This window comes from Crocuta crocuta, unplaced genomic scaffold, assembly GCF_008692635.1.
Source record: "Crocuta crocuta isolate KB4526 unplaced genomic scaffold, BGI_CrCroc_1.0 scaffold219, whole genome shotgun sequence".
Lineage (NCBI taxonomy): Eukaryota > Metazoa > Chordata > Mammalia > Carnivora > Hyaenidae > Crocuta > Crocuta crocuta.
In genome coordinates, this window is record NW_027551572.1 from 2,400,843 (window position 1) to 2,415,842 (window position 15,000).

A 15,000-nucleotide genomic window follows, 5' to 3' on the forward strand; every position below is an offset into this window, starting at 1 on the left:
TTTTTTTTGCTATTTAGTTGTATGAGTTCTTTATATATTTTGGATATTAACCTTTTATCAGATATATGGTTTGCAAATATGTTTCTCCATTCTGTATGTTGTCTTTTCATTTTGTTGATCATTTCTTTTGCTGTGCAGAGTTCTTTTGTGTGATGTCATCCCATTTTATTATTTATTTTTTATTTTTCTGGTTGGGCTTTCTGTGTGATTTCCAAAAACTTATTACAAAGACCCATGTCAAGGAACTTTTTCCTTTGTTTTCTTCTAGGAATTTCCTCATTTGAGGTCTTACAATTAAGTTTTAATCCAGTTGTAGAGAGTTTTTGTGAGTGGTAAGATAAAAATCAAATTTCATGATTTTACATGTGAATATCCATTTTTTCCAGCATGATTTATTAAAGAGATTGTCTTCTCCATTGATATCCTTGGCTCATTTGTCATATGTTAGTTGACCTATTAGATGGGATTTATTTCTAGGTTCTCATTCTGTTCCATTCGTCTATTTCTCTGGGGTTCTTTGTTGTTTTGTTTTGTGAGTAGCATACTGCTTTAATTCCTATAGCTTTACAGTATAGCTTGAAACTGTAATTATGATGCCTCTTGCCTTGTTCTTCTCTCTCAGAATTTCTTTAGCTCTTTGGAATCTTTTCCTAAAATTTCATACAAATTTTAAGTGTATTTTTTTCAATTTCTGCAAAAAAAAAAATATGCTGTTTAAATCTTGATGGGTATTGTGCCGAATTTATAGATGGTTTTGAGTAGTATTGATATTTTAATAATAGTCTTCCAAACTGTAAACACAAGATACCTTTCCACTTATTTGTATCATCTTAAGTTTCTTTCATCAATGTCTTGTGGTTTTCAGAGTAGAGATCTTTCAGCTCCTTGGTTAAAATTATTCCTATGTACAGTTAAAACCTCAGTTTGCCAGCAGCATAATTCTTTCCAGAAACATGCTTGTAATCCAAAGCACTTGTATATCAAAGCAAATTTCAAGACCCGTTGGCTCAGTCATGATCATGTGATGTTTGGTGTCACGAATATTACTCGTGTTGCAAGACTTTGATCATTCATCAGGTTAAAATTTATTAGAAATATTTGCTCATCTTATGGAACAATCACAGAGCAAGTTACTCACAATCCAAGGTTTTACCACATTTTACTGTTTTGATGCTATTATAAATGAAATTGATTGCTCTATTTCCTTTTTAGAAAACTTATTGTTATAAAAACACTCCTAAGTTTTGTATGTTAATTTTGTATACTGCAACATGACTGAATTTGTTAAGTTCTAACAATTTTTTGGTTGAGTCTTCAGGATTTTCTGCATATAAAATCGTGTCATCTGAAAATAGAAACAATTTTGCTGCTTTCTTTTCAATTTTGATGCTGGTTTTTTTTTTTTTTCCCTTTCCCTATTGCTTAAGCTAGGACTTACAATACTATGTTGAACAGGAGTGGTGAGAGAAGTCACCCTTGTCTTGTTTCTGATCTTAGAGGGAATACTTTGAAACTACTGCCAATGAGTGTGATGTTTCTATGGGCTTGCCATATGTGGTCTTTATTATGTTGAGATATGCTCCTTCTATGCCAAATTTGTTAGATGTTTTATCATGAACAGATGTTGAACAAATGTTTTCCTGCATCTATTGAGATGCTCATATAATTCTTTCATTCTATTAATATGATGTATCACATTGATTGACTTGCATATGTTGAACTATTCTTGCATCCAGGGATAAATCCCACTTAATTGCCCTAAATAATCCTTTGAATATATTGCCAAATTCGGTTTTCTAGTATTTGTTGAGAATTTCTGCATCTATATTCATCAAGGATATTGGCTTGTAATTTTCTTTTCCAGTAGTATCTTTATCTGGATTTGGTATCAGGATAATGCTGACTTTGTGAAAAGAATTGAGGACTGTTCCCTTTGAAAGAATTTGAAAAGGATTAGTGTTAGTTTTTCATTAATGTTTGGGAAAATTTACCAGTGAAGCTGTCTAGTCCTGGACTTTCCTTTGTTAGGAGATCTTTTTTTTTTTTTGATTATTGATTCAATCTCCTTAATAGTAATTGATGTCTTCAAATTTTCTAATTATTCCTGTTTCAATTCTGATAGGTTATATTTTTCTAAGAATTTTTCCATTTCTACTAGGTTGTCTAGTTTGTTGGCATAGAGTTATTCATAGTAACTTCTTATGATCTTTATTTCTGTGGTGTTTATTGTTTCATTCATTTTTCATGTATAAATTTTATTGATTTGGTTTCTCTCTTTCTTCCAGTTAATTTAAGTGTTTATCAATTTTGCTTATCTTCCCAAGGAACTAGCTATTATTGGGTTAATCTTTTCTTACATTTCTGTTCTTTATTTATTTCTACTCTAATCTTTACTTTTTTTCTTTCTTCTGCTAACTTTGGGTTTAGATAGTTCTTTTTATAGCTCCTTAAGGTGGAGAGGTAGGTTGGTTTTGGGGGATCGTTCTTTTTAGTGCAGGTCTTTATTACTATGAATTTCTTTCTTAGAACTGCTTTTGCTGCATCCCATAAGATTTGATGTTTTGTTTTCATTTTTGTTTGTCTCAAAAAAGTTGAGCATTTTGTTTTCTCAAGAAAGCCTTTGCCCCTACTTTATTTCTGTTGTACAGTGTCACCATATAGAGAATTTTGAGTTGACAGTTTTTTCTTTCAGTATTTTTGAATATGTCATCCCATTCCCTTCTGGCCTGGAAAATTTCTTTTTTTAAAATTTTTTTTTTATTTTTTAATTTATTTTTGAGAGAGAGCGTGAGCAGGGGAGGGTCAGATACAGAATCTGAAGACAGACTCCAGGCTCTGAGCTAGCCATCAGTCAGCACAGAGCCCAACGCGGAGCTCAAACCCACTAACCGTGAGAATATGACCTGAGCCAAAGTGGGATGCTTAACCAGCTGAGCCACCCAAGCACCCCTGGAAAATTTCTTTTAAGAAATCTGCACTAGTCAGGTGAGGATTTCCCTGTATGTAACTTCTCAGGCTTACTAGATAGTCAGGACCAGGTTCTATACTTAGTAATAGATGGTAGTTCATAGTAGTAATAGATAGTAATAGGTAGTAATAAATAGTAATTCATTTCCCTGCTCTGGATGGGACCCAAAGCCTATTGTATGGGGGTCTGAATTGGGCAAGAATATGCACTGAATTTTCTGGTCATTTGAGGCCATCAGTTTTGCTCTGCAGTTGGGGAAAGTCACAAGCTCTGTCTCTGCTCAAGTGCCACTGTAATCAGGGCTATTAGATGGCCCACATAGCTTCCCAAATGCTCTGGTTATGTTCATGAGTCAGGCAGACTGAAAGCTATATTCAGCAATGAGTGGAGCTGTGTATTAGTTTCTCTGTCAGAGCATAGAAGGAGAAGCTGCTCTAAAGCAAGTAAAGCTCTTTGATCATTGTTCTAACTTAAGCTGGCTATGGGTTAAGTTTTCTGGCTAAACAAGGCCATGAGCTTTGCTCTACAGATTATCAGTTATACCTACCCCTCTCTCTCTCTCTCTGCTTGTGTATTGCTGACTTACAGAGTTCCCAGGTATTTTTTCCAGCCTTTCTTGTCACATGGTGCCAGGAGACACTCCATAGCAGGTAGGGGTACGTCTCCGTTCCCTTGTCTGTGCAGGATTAGGAGGGACCACATCAGGTCTGTTCCAATTTTTCCCAGGATTTCTGGTCAGGAGAGGCTCACCCAAGGCTATGTGTACCAGGGGAACTCTCCATGCCCAGTACTAGCTTCACCCTAGAAGTGATCAGCTTTCCCTGCTCACCTCTTGACTCAAGCAATACTGGGATACACAGCTTTCTGGTGATCTCTCCAGCCCTTCTGGCCATATGGGGCCTGTACAACTCTCCCCAGTGGGTGGAGCTATGACTCAGCACCTGGCCTGACATGGGCTCTGGAGCCAGGAAAACTCCTCATGTAAGGACCTGAATAAGGCAGATGTGCACCTTATAGAGTTCTCAGGTCAGAGTGCACCACTGACTTGGTTCTACAAATAAGCAAGCTGCTGGTTGGGATTACTAGTTGGCTTAAGAATTCATAACTGCAATGGCCAAGATTCATGTACTGGTTTTTTAAGCCCCTTCCCGTTCTCCATCACAGTCAGATTTCCAGATTCTGATTCTCTGCAATCCCTATGAGGCAAGACCAGACTAGGGGCTCCTACGTAGTAACTCACAGTGCTATGGGTTGGGAGATGCTAGTTGTCCCCCTGGGTGCTGATTGTCTCTTTCCCATCGGAGGAGCCAGAGGCTCTGGGGAAACATCTCTACATGGGCAGCATAGTCACTGTGCAGCCACTACTCTGATTCTTTCTAACTCAGTCTGTCTTGGTCTCTGTGGTGCAGAGAAGTGCTTCAGCCTCACCCCCATGTTCGAGGAGCCTTTTGGTGGTATCTTATTCATAAATAGTTGTTAGTTGTTCTTCTTGTTGACAGCAAGCAACATCAGTAATGTCCATGTTGCCATCTTGGTGATGTTGCTCCCTAGGACAACACCTGTGAGGACCCACAGTCCTCACCATTTGTAGCTTATGACACTCAGCACCAGAAAATGTGTGTTTTCTGTGGGCAGCTGGTGGCTCAGGTGGAAGAAGCTGAGTCTCCACCACTCTTAATCACAGGGATTGGTGAGAAGACCAGGATGAAGAGACTTCTCATTCTAAAACATGTCACTGAGCTCTAATAGGGAAAATTTCTCATATAAAATAAATCTCTTGAAACATTATCTCTACAAATAGAGCCAAGATATCTGGATTCCCCTTCATTATCCTGCGCAGAGACAGTATAATGAAATAAAGAAGAACATGGGTGTTAGCTCAGTCACTGTTTTGGCCCTATTCTGCCCACTCCTCATTTTGACCACCTGGGTAGATAGCCAATGACCTGGACCTTAGTTTTTTCAACTGTATAACAAAGATAACATCTCCAAAGATTAACCCCCAATATGGGGCTTAAATGCAATCTTGTATGTATAGTGTTTGGCAAGGAATGAACATTCAGTAAATAGTAGCTATTATTGTAAAAGACTTTCAATTCCGAAGAGTTTTTTAGAGGAATTTCCAGTTTTTAGGTAAAAAACATTCCCCCATTTGGTTTATAGGGACACAACACCTATGAATCCATAGGTTTCTCATTCTAGTCTCTTTTTTTTCCTTGTTTTCTCAACTATCTGAAAACATGCTATAGTCACTTAGTTTTCAGAAGAATGGGAGGAAAATGATTTCATTAAGCTTCTGCAGCCCTATAGATTATGAATAACTTTAATGGCCCAAAACTTTTAAGCATAAGCTCTCTTCAATGCACTGTTGCTCATGCCAACCCCACACAGCCTCTCATCATTATCCCAAAGTTGTTTGGTTCAGGTCTTTGAATGGGTCTAAAATCTCTGGCCACTATGGGATGATGGGTTGACTCTGAAAACAGCCTGACCATCAACAATCTAACAATCATAAAATAGCCATAAAAATGATGCTTGTATGTGCTGTAATACTGGCATTATTCATGGCAGCCAAATAAATTGTGGAAGTGCCACAATGTTGGGCAGTAAAATCTGGATAGTTCATCAGATGGACCAGCCTATAGAGACCTGCAAGGGAAACAGACCATTCTTTCTGGATGAAGCAAATCTGATAAGCATTTTCAGTTTCCTGGCAAAAGTCACACTGAGAGATCGAGGAAACCAAAAGCCCATCCCTGTTCCCATTTACTCCTTTAAACAAGTTCCGCTGGGCACATTATGGGAATTAGGTTATACTTGGCCAACAGATGTAATCAGTTTAACAGAGGCAGTCATTGATCTAAACAAGCTTTTGTTTTTTTGGAGGGATTTTGAAAAGATCATAGAACTAAGCATTAATATGTAAATGTGGCATCACCATTCCCATCTCTCCAGGCTGAGTGAGCCATATTGAGGTGCCTTAAGCCACCTCACTCTGGCTCTAAGCCAGGATTTCCACACTCCCTAGAATGGTCTATGTTCCAAATGTCCTAGCTTTCTCTGCTCTTTCTGTTCTCATCAGAAAGCTGTCCTCCATTAGAGACTGAAAGACAGTGATGACCTCAAATCACTTCACAATAATGTGTCAGTAACTAGGTTCTAAGCACCATTACTATACAGTATTTGCATTTTAAAAGATGAGATCACTTAAGTCAAATTCATAACATTGGTGACATTTCAGGCTGAGTAATAAGGATAAATAAAGTTTCAGAAGGATACTCTTTTGGTTAGATTTTTCTGAACTATTCCTGTTGTTTCATAGCTTTTTACATGATTTTCCTTAAGAATTCATTTATTCTTCAACTGGTATTTACTGAGATAGTAAAATATTTTGATCACTATTCTAGGAGTTTAAATATATCAGTAAACAATAGATCTCTAGCCTTGGGGAGCAGAATGAGAGACTATATACCAGACATAAAAGTACATCTTATAGAGTGTTAGAAGTGTTATACCTGCTTTGGTAAAAGAAAAGAGTAGCAGAATAAGGGGAATTAAGAGTGCTAGGTAGATGGGTTGATTTGCAAATTTATTTTTTAAATTAAAGTATAATTGACATACAATATCTCATTAGTTTCAGGTGTATATCATAGTAATTAGATATTTTTATACATTATGAAATAATCCCCACAGTAAGTCTAGTTATTGTCATCATATGAAGTCGCAATGTTACAATGTTATTGACTATATTCCATATGCTGTATATTACATTCCCATAACTTATTTATATTATAAATGAAAATTTGTACCTCTTAATCACCTTCACCTATTTTGCTCACCCCCAACCTCCATACTGGTTTTCATACTGGCTGCACAAATTTGTATTCCCACCAACAATGTATAAGCATTCCCTTTCTCTCACAACCTCTCCAACACTTGGTATTTTTGTTGTTTTGATAGTAGCCATTCTCATAGGTGTGAGGTGATACCTCATTGTGGTTTTGATTTGCATTTTCCTGATGGTTAGTGATGTTGAGATGTTGAGCATCTTTTCATGTGCTTATTGACCTTCCATATGTCATCTTTGGGAAAATGTCCATTTAAATCTTCTGCCCATTTTTAAAATCAGGCTGTTTGATTTTTAGCTTATTGAGTTATACACATTCTTTATATACTTTGGATATTACCCCTTATTGGATATGTGATACCTTATCAGCCAGGTTGCATTTTTGTTTTGTTGATGGTTTTCTTTGCTGTGCACAAGCTTTTTACCTTGATGTAATTCGTTTGTTTCTTTTAACTTTTATTGCCTTTGCCTGAGGAGACTGGTTCAAAAAAATACTGCCAAGATTGATGTCAAATGGCTTACCGCCTGTTTTCTTCCAAGAGTTTAATAGGTTCAGTTTTACGTTCAGTCTTTAATTCATTTTGAATTTATTTTGTGTACGGTGTACGATAGTGGTCCAGTTTCATTCTTCTGCATGTAACTGTCCAGTTTCCCCAGAACCATTTGTTTGCCTCCTTTGTTACAGATTAATTGACCATATAAATAAAAATATTTCCACTTTCTCTATTCTATTTCATTAATATATGTGGCTGTTTCTATGCCAATACCATACTGTTTTGATTACTATAGCTTTGTAATATAGTTTTGAAATCAGGGAGTATGACAACTCCAGCTCCTTTCTTCTTTCTCAGGATTCCTATGGCTATTCAGAGTCATTCATTGCTCCACACAAATTTGAGGATTATTTGTTCAAGTTTTGTGAGAAAAAAAACCCCATTGGTATCTTGATAGAGATTGTGTTGAATCTGTAGATTGCTTTTAGTAATAGGAACTTTTTAACAATATTAATTCTTCCAATCCATGAGACTATAATATCTTTTCATTTATTTACTTTGTCTCAATTTCTTTCATCACTGTCTTATAGATTTCAGAGTACAAATTCTTTCTTCCTTAATAAAATTTATCCTTACATATTGTATTCTTTTTGATATAACTATAAATGAAATTGTTTTCTTAATTTCTCTCTAATAGCCCATTATTAGTGTATAGAAATGCAACTGATGTCTGTTAATTTTGTCTCTTGCAACTGTACAGAATTCACTTATTTTAATAGTGTTTGGTGGAGTCTTTAGGGTTTTCTATGTATAATATCTTGTCATCTGCAAATAGTAACAGGTTTACTTCTTCCTTTCCAATTTGGATGACTTTTATTTCCTTTTGTTGTTTCATTGTTCTGACTGACTTGAAATACTGTTTTGAATAAAAGTCACAGAAGTGGGCATCGCTGTTTTGTTCCTGATCTTAGAGGAAAAGCTTGCAGATTTTCACCATTGAATCTGATGTTAGCTGTGACTTTGTCATAAATGGACTTTATTATGTTATTAATGTTCCCTTTGCACCCACTTTGGTGAGAGTTTTTGTCATAAAAGGGTGTTGAATTTATGTTGAAATTTTTCATGTCCCTTTTATGCATTACATTGAGATGATCGAGTTTTTAACCTGTATTTTGTTAATGTGGTGAATCTTGTTGATTTATTTGCTAACATCAAGGTATCCTTGCATCGTGGAATAAAATCACAGTTGATAGTGATCCTTTTAATGTACAGTTGAATACAGTTTGCTAAAATTTTGTTAAATATTTTTGCATTTATGTTCATCAGAGATATCAGAGTAATTTTCATTTTTTGTGATGTCCCCTCATCTGGGTTTGGTATCTGTATAATGTTCACCTTATAAAAATGAGTTTGGAAGCATTCCTTCCTCCTCAATTTTTAGAATACAGTTGACCCTTGAACATGGGTTTAAACTGCATGGATCAACTTATATGTGGATTTTTGCAATAGATATTTTATTTTGTGATTGAAAAGATAGAAGTTGTCAAATAACTAGACACAAAAGGAAGAGGTAGAAGCAGGATGTGGGAAAGATTGACACAGGAGGCTTCTCACCTGCTGCTGGCATTTGCGCTACCTGTGCAAAGCTTGGTTAAATGAGGTTTAAAACTGAGAGAGGCAAAACAACTGGCTCTGAGGTGGGATTCTCCTCAAAGTGTCAGGCCAAATCGCTGGCTGGAGTTGGTCAAGGGCCACAGAATGATAAACTGCTTGCCCCTAAGATGAGAGGTCCAGCAGAACACTGGGGTCAAGGCAGCACCAAAGGAGTCTGAGACACAGAGCTGACTCAGGAAGGGATGCTGTCACTGGTGCTGAAAGTTCTCTGAAGCTGGGAGCTACTACCACTGGGGAGCTGGCAACTCACCACTTGCCAGTATTTCCACAGGCAGAAACTGTGTTAGAACCACACAAAGGGGTCAGGTGGAGTAAGTGACCTACTTAGAGAGATGGGTAAAGGTATTATGCCTTCCCCTAATCTCGGCCTTTCTCCTAGACTTTGCTCGCAAAAAGATTTCCCTCATTCCTGGGTTAGAAATAAGGAGTGGGTGTCACTCCTGGATCCAGCCTTCCTATGTGGGGATAAAGGTATGTGTGATGCTTCCTTCTACTGTACTGTACAGTACACGTATTTTCTCTTAAGATTATAATATTCTCTCTTTTCTAGTGTTGTTGTAGGAATATGGTATGTAATGCATATAACACACAAAATACATTTTGACTGTTTATGTTCTCAGTAAGGCTTCCAGTCAATAGTAGACTATTAGTAGTTAAGTTTTTAGAGTGTCACAAGTTATATACAGATTTTTTACTGGGCAGGGGCTTGGCGCCCTTAACCCTCACATTATTCATGGGTCAATTGTAATTTGAGGATAGATACTAACTCTTTAAATGTTTGTTAGAATTCACTTTTGAAGTCATCATTTCTTCTGGGTTATTCAATTTGCTGGCATGCTATTCTTCTTGAAAATCTTTTATGATTCTTGGCATTTCTGTGGTATCAATTATAACTGCTATTTCATTTCTATTTTTAGTTATTTGGGCTCTTGCTCTTTTTTTAAGAGTCTACCAAAGGGTTTTTCAATTTTGTTGATCTTTTCTAAGAACCAGCTCCTACTTTCAGTGATTCTTTCTATTGTTGTTTTAGTCTCTATTGTATTTATTTCCAATCTGATCTTCATTATTTCCTTCTTTCTACTAACTTTGGGCTTTGTTTTATTTTTCTAATTCCTTAAGTGAGTAAAGTTAGATTATTTACTTTGTATTTTTCTTCATTCTTTAGTTAGTCCTGTACCACTATACACTTCCCTCTTAGAATTGCTTTTCCTCTGCCCCATAGATTTGGGGAAATTGTGTTTTCATTTTCTTTTTGGAAAAATAACAAATATATGTTGGGGAGGGCTCCAGTAAACTTGTTAAATGCCAAATATATTTATTTTTTCATAAATTACATTTATTATGTGTTCAACTGTGTGTATATATTACCTCATTTAATTCTCAAGAACTTTCTTTGAAATTGTGCCATGAATACCTCATCATTCTACCAATTCCATAAATATTTCTTTTCTGAGGAACTTCTAAATATATTCCAAATAGATTAAAATTAGGATTCATACTTCTTTTGTCAAAATATTTGCATTTATTATAGGTAATGCCAGTGCTAGTTTTCTCCCTTTTTAAATTTTATTTGGTTAACATTTCATCACGATAGGTGTACTCTTAAATTCCCATTCCCTATTTTACCCATCCCCCTGTCCACACCCTGCCGGTAACCATCATTTTGTTTTCTATAACTAAGAGTCTGTTTCTTGGCTTGCGTCATTTTTTTTTCTTTGCTCATGTTTTATTTCTTAAATTCTACATATGACTGAGATCATATCATATTTGTCTTTCTCTGACTGACTTATTTCCATTATCATTATGCTTTCTAACTCTATCCATGTTGTTGCAAATGACAATATTTCATTCTTTTGTATGGTGAATAATGTTCCACTGTGTATTTGTATAACACATCTTCTTTCTGTGTTTTCATTTGTCTCAAGAAGTTTTTAAAATTTTCTCTTTAGAAGACCCAGGAGTGGGCAGGGTGGTCTGAGGATCCCCTGGGTCACACAGGGAGAAACAGTTCCCCGTCTTGGGGTGCATTTGGGAGTGGTGGCATGGCCTCTTTAGGGACTAAAAGAACTCGTGGCACCAAGGTACAGCCCTGTTCCCTAGCATTGGAACAAAGACACCACCTGAGGGCAGCAAAAGTTGGCAATGGCTTTGTGTTGCACTTTACTGTAAACTTTGAACCATTGTGTGGTCCTGCAACCACTTTTCTGGGACAGACCAGCAAATGGCAAAAGCGCAGGGAGACCCTCCCCCAGAGGATCAGCACCGGTCTGTAACATGTGGGTCCCTATAATTTGGCATTTGAAGATTTGAAACCTAGCCACACGCCTGAGATAAAATACAGGAGTACTGTGCCGTGCGTTGCAGACAGCTCAAACACAGGGAGGGTGGAGGGAGGGATCTGGCAGAAGCCAGGGACACAAGAAGGTGAATTGTCTGTTGAGGGCTTCCTGAAGAGTGACAGGTGCAAACTCCCCACTCTGGGGAGGAGAGAGCTGGGCAAAGCCATTTTTTCCCCAACCCTTCAGCACTGATGATTTCAGTGAGCAACACAGTGCCACCCAGTGGAGGTTGAAGCTGCTTGCACCAAGCTCTGCCCACTTTGCTCCCTGCAGGGGCATCTCCAACAGTGCACAAACCTCTTGCTCACACCAAGGCTACCGATCATTGGTAGAGTGCTGCAAAACTTCAGCTCTAGGGGAAATAGGATCTAGCTTTCTGGGATCTAGAATCTTTTAACAAGCAGACCAAAACAGACTTACTTTTTTTTTTTTTTCTTTTCTTAATATAGCAATTAGGAGCAGGAATACAACAGGCTTTCCTAACAATCACTTACACACATACACACACACACAGTGACCGAGACAAAAAGACAAGATGGGGAAATTCACACCAAAGAAAGAACAGGAAGAAGACACAGTCAGGGATTTAATCAATATAGATACAAGTAAGATGTCTGAACCAGAATTTAAGACAATAATCATGAGGATACTAGTTGGGCTTGAGAAAAGCATAGAAGACACTAAAGAATCTCTTACTACAGATAAAAGAACTAAAAACTAGTCAGACCAAAATGAAAAAATGCTATAAATGAGATGTAAAGACAATGGGTATGGATGAAGCAGAGAGATGAATCACTGATACAAAAGATAGAATATGGAAAAAAATGACATTGGACAAAAAGAGGGAAAGAAAGGTATTGGATCACAAATCTAGACTTCAGGGCCTCAGCAACTCTGTTAAGCATAAAACATTTGTGTCATAAGAGTGACAGAAGATGAAGAGAAAGAAAAAGCAGACTACTTATTTGGGCAAATTACAGCTAAAACTTTCCTAATCTGGGGAGAGAAACAGACCTCTATATTCAAGAAGCACAGAGAATTCCCATTAAATCCAACAACAACCAGCCATCACCAAGACCTGTCATAGTCAAATTCACAAAATACACAGACAAGGAAAGAATCCTGAAAGCATCAAGGGAAAATGTGCCAGATGGGGAAAATTGGCAACCAAGAATACTTTATCCCACAAAGCTCTCATTCAGAATAGGAGGAGAGAGAAAAACTTTTCTAGACAAACAAAAACTAAAAGAGTTTGTGACCATTAAACCAGCCCTGCAAGAAATATTAAAGAGGAATCTTTGAGGGGGAGAAAATGACCAAAAGCAACAAAGGCTAGAAAGGAGCAGAGAACATCACCAGAAACACCAACTTTACAGGTAACGCAATGCTACTAAATTCATATGTTTCAATAATCACTCTGAATGTAAATGGACTAAATGCTCCAATTATAAGATAAAGGGTATCAGAACGGATTTTAAAAAAAGGGAAGACCCATCTGTATGCCTACAAGAGACTCATTTTATACCTAAAGACCCCTGCAGATTGAAAATGAGGGGATGGAGAACCATCATCATGCTAATAGACATCAAACAAAAGCTAGAGTAACCATCCTTCTATCAGAACACTGTAACAAGAGATGATGCACACTATATCATAATAAAGGGTGTCTATCCAATAAGATCTTACAATCGTAAATATTTATGTCTCCAACTTGAAACAACCCAAATATATTAAATCAACTAATAATAAACATAAAGAAACTCATTGATAATAATACAAAAATAGGAGGAGACTTTAACAACCCACTTACAGGAATGGAGAGATCATATAAGCAGAAAACCAACAAGGAAACAATGGCTTTGAATGACATACTGTATGACCTTACAGATACATTCAGAACATTGCATTCTAAAGCAGCAGAATTCAAATTCTTTTGGAGTGCACATGGAACATTCTCCAGAAGAGATCACATACTGAGCCACAAATCAGCCCTCAACAAGTACAAAAAAATTGAGACCACACCGTGTGTATTTTCAGACTGCAATGCTATAAAAGTTGAAGTCAACCACAAGAAAAAATTTGGAAAGACCACAAATACATGGAGTTTAAAGAATATCCTACCAAATAATGAGTGGGTTAACCAGAAAATTAGATAATAAATTAAAAAAAAATACATGGAAGCAAATGAAAATGAAAACATGACAATCCAAAATCTTTGGGATGAAGCGAAGGCAGTCCTAAGAGGGAAGTATATTTCAATACTGGCCTATCTCAAGAAGCAAGAAAAGTCTCGAATATACAACCTAACCTTATGCCTTAAGGAGCTAGAAAAGAAACAGCAAATAAAGCCTAAAGCCAGTAGATGAAAAATAATAAAGAATGGAAATGAATGATATAGAAACAAACAAAAACAGTAGAATAGATCAATAAAATCAGGAGCTGGTTCTTTGAAAGTATGAATAAAATTGATAACCCTCTAGCCAGACTTATCAAAAAGAAAAAAGAAAGGATCCAAATAAATAATACCATGAATGAGGGAGAGATCACGACTAACACCACAGAAATACAAACAATTATAAAAGAATATTATGAAAAATTGTATACCAATCTACTGAGCAACCTGGGTGAAATGGATAAATTCCTAGAAACATACAAACTACCAAAACTGAAACAAGAAAAAATAGAAAATGTGAATAGACCCATAACGAGCAAAGAAATTTAATCAGTAATCAAAAATCTCTGAACAAACAAAAGTCCAGGGCCAGATGGCTTGCCAGGCAAATTCTACCAGACGTTTGAAGAAGAGTTAATACCTATTCTTCTCAACTGTTCCAGAAAACAGAAATAGAAGAAAACTTCCAAACCAATTCTACAAAGGCAGCATTACCTTGATTCCAAAACCAGACAAAGACCCCAGTAAAAAAGAGAATTACAGGCCAATATCCCTGATGAACATGGATGCAAAAGTTCTCAACAAAATACTAGCAAATCGAATCCAACAGTACATTAAAAGAATTATTCATCGTAATCAACTGGGATTTTTTATTGGGCTGCAGGGGTGGTTCAATATTCACAAATCAACCAATGTGATATACCACATTAATAAAAGAATAAGAAACGTATGATCCTCTCAATAAATGCAGAAAAAGCTTCTGACAAAATACAGCATCCCTTCTTGATAAAAACCCTCAACAAAGTAGGTATAGATGTAGGTATATCCCAACATCATAAAAGCCATATATTAAAGACCCATAGCTAATATCACCGTCAGTGGTAAAAAACTGAGAGCTTTTCCTTTATGATCAGGAAAAAGACAGGGATGTCCACTCTCACCATTACTATTTAACATAGTACTGGAAGTCTTATCCTCAGCAATCATACAATAAAAAGAAATGAAAGGCATCCAAACCAGCAAGGAAGAAGTCAAATTTTCAGTATTTGCAGACACCATGATGCCCTATGCAGAAAACCCAAAACTCCACCAAAAAAAAAAAAAATTGCTAGAACTAATACATAAATTCAGCAACGTTGCAGGATATAAAATCAGTGTGCAGAAATCTGTTGCATTTCTATACACCAATAATAAAGCAGCATAAAAAGAAATTAAGGAATCAATACTAATTACAATGGCACCAAAAACAATAAGATAACTAAGAATACACTTAACTCTTTTTTTTG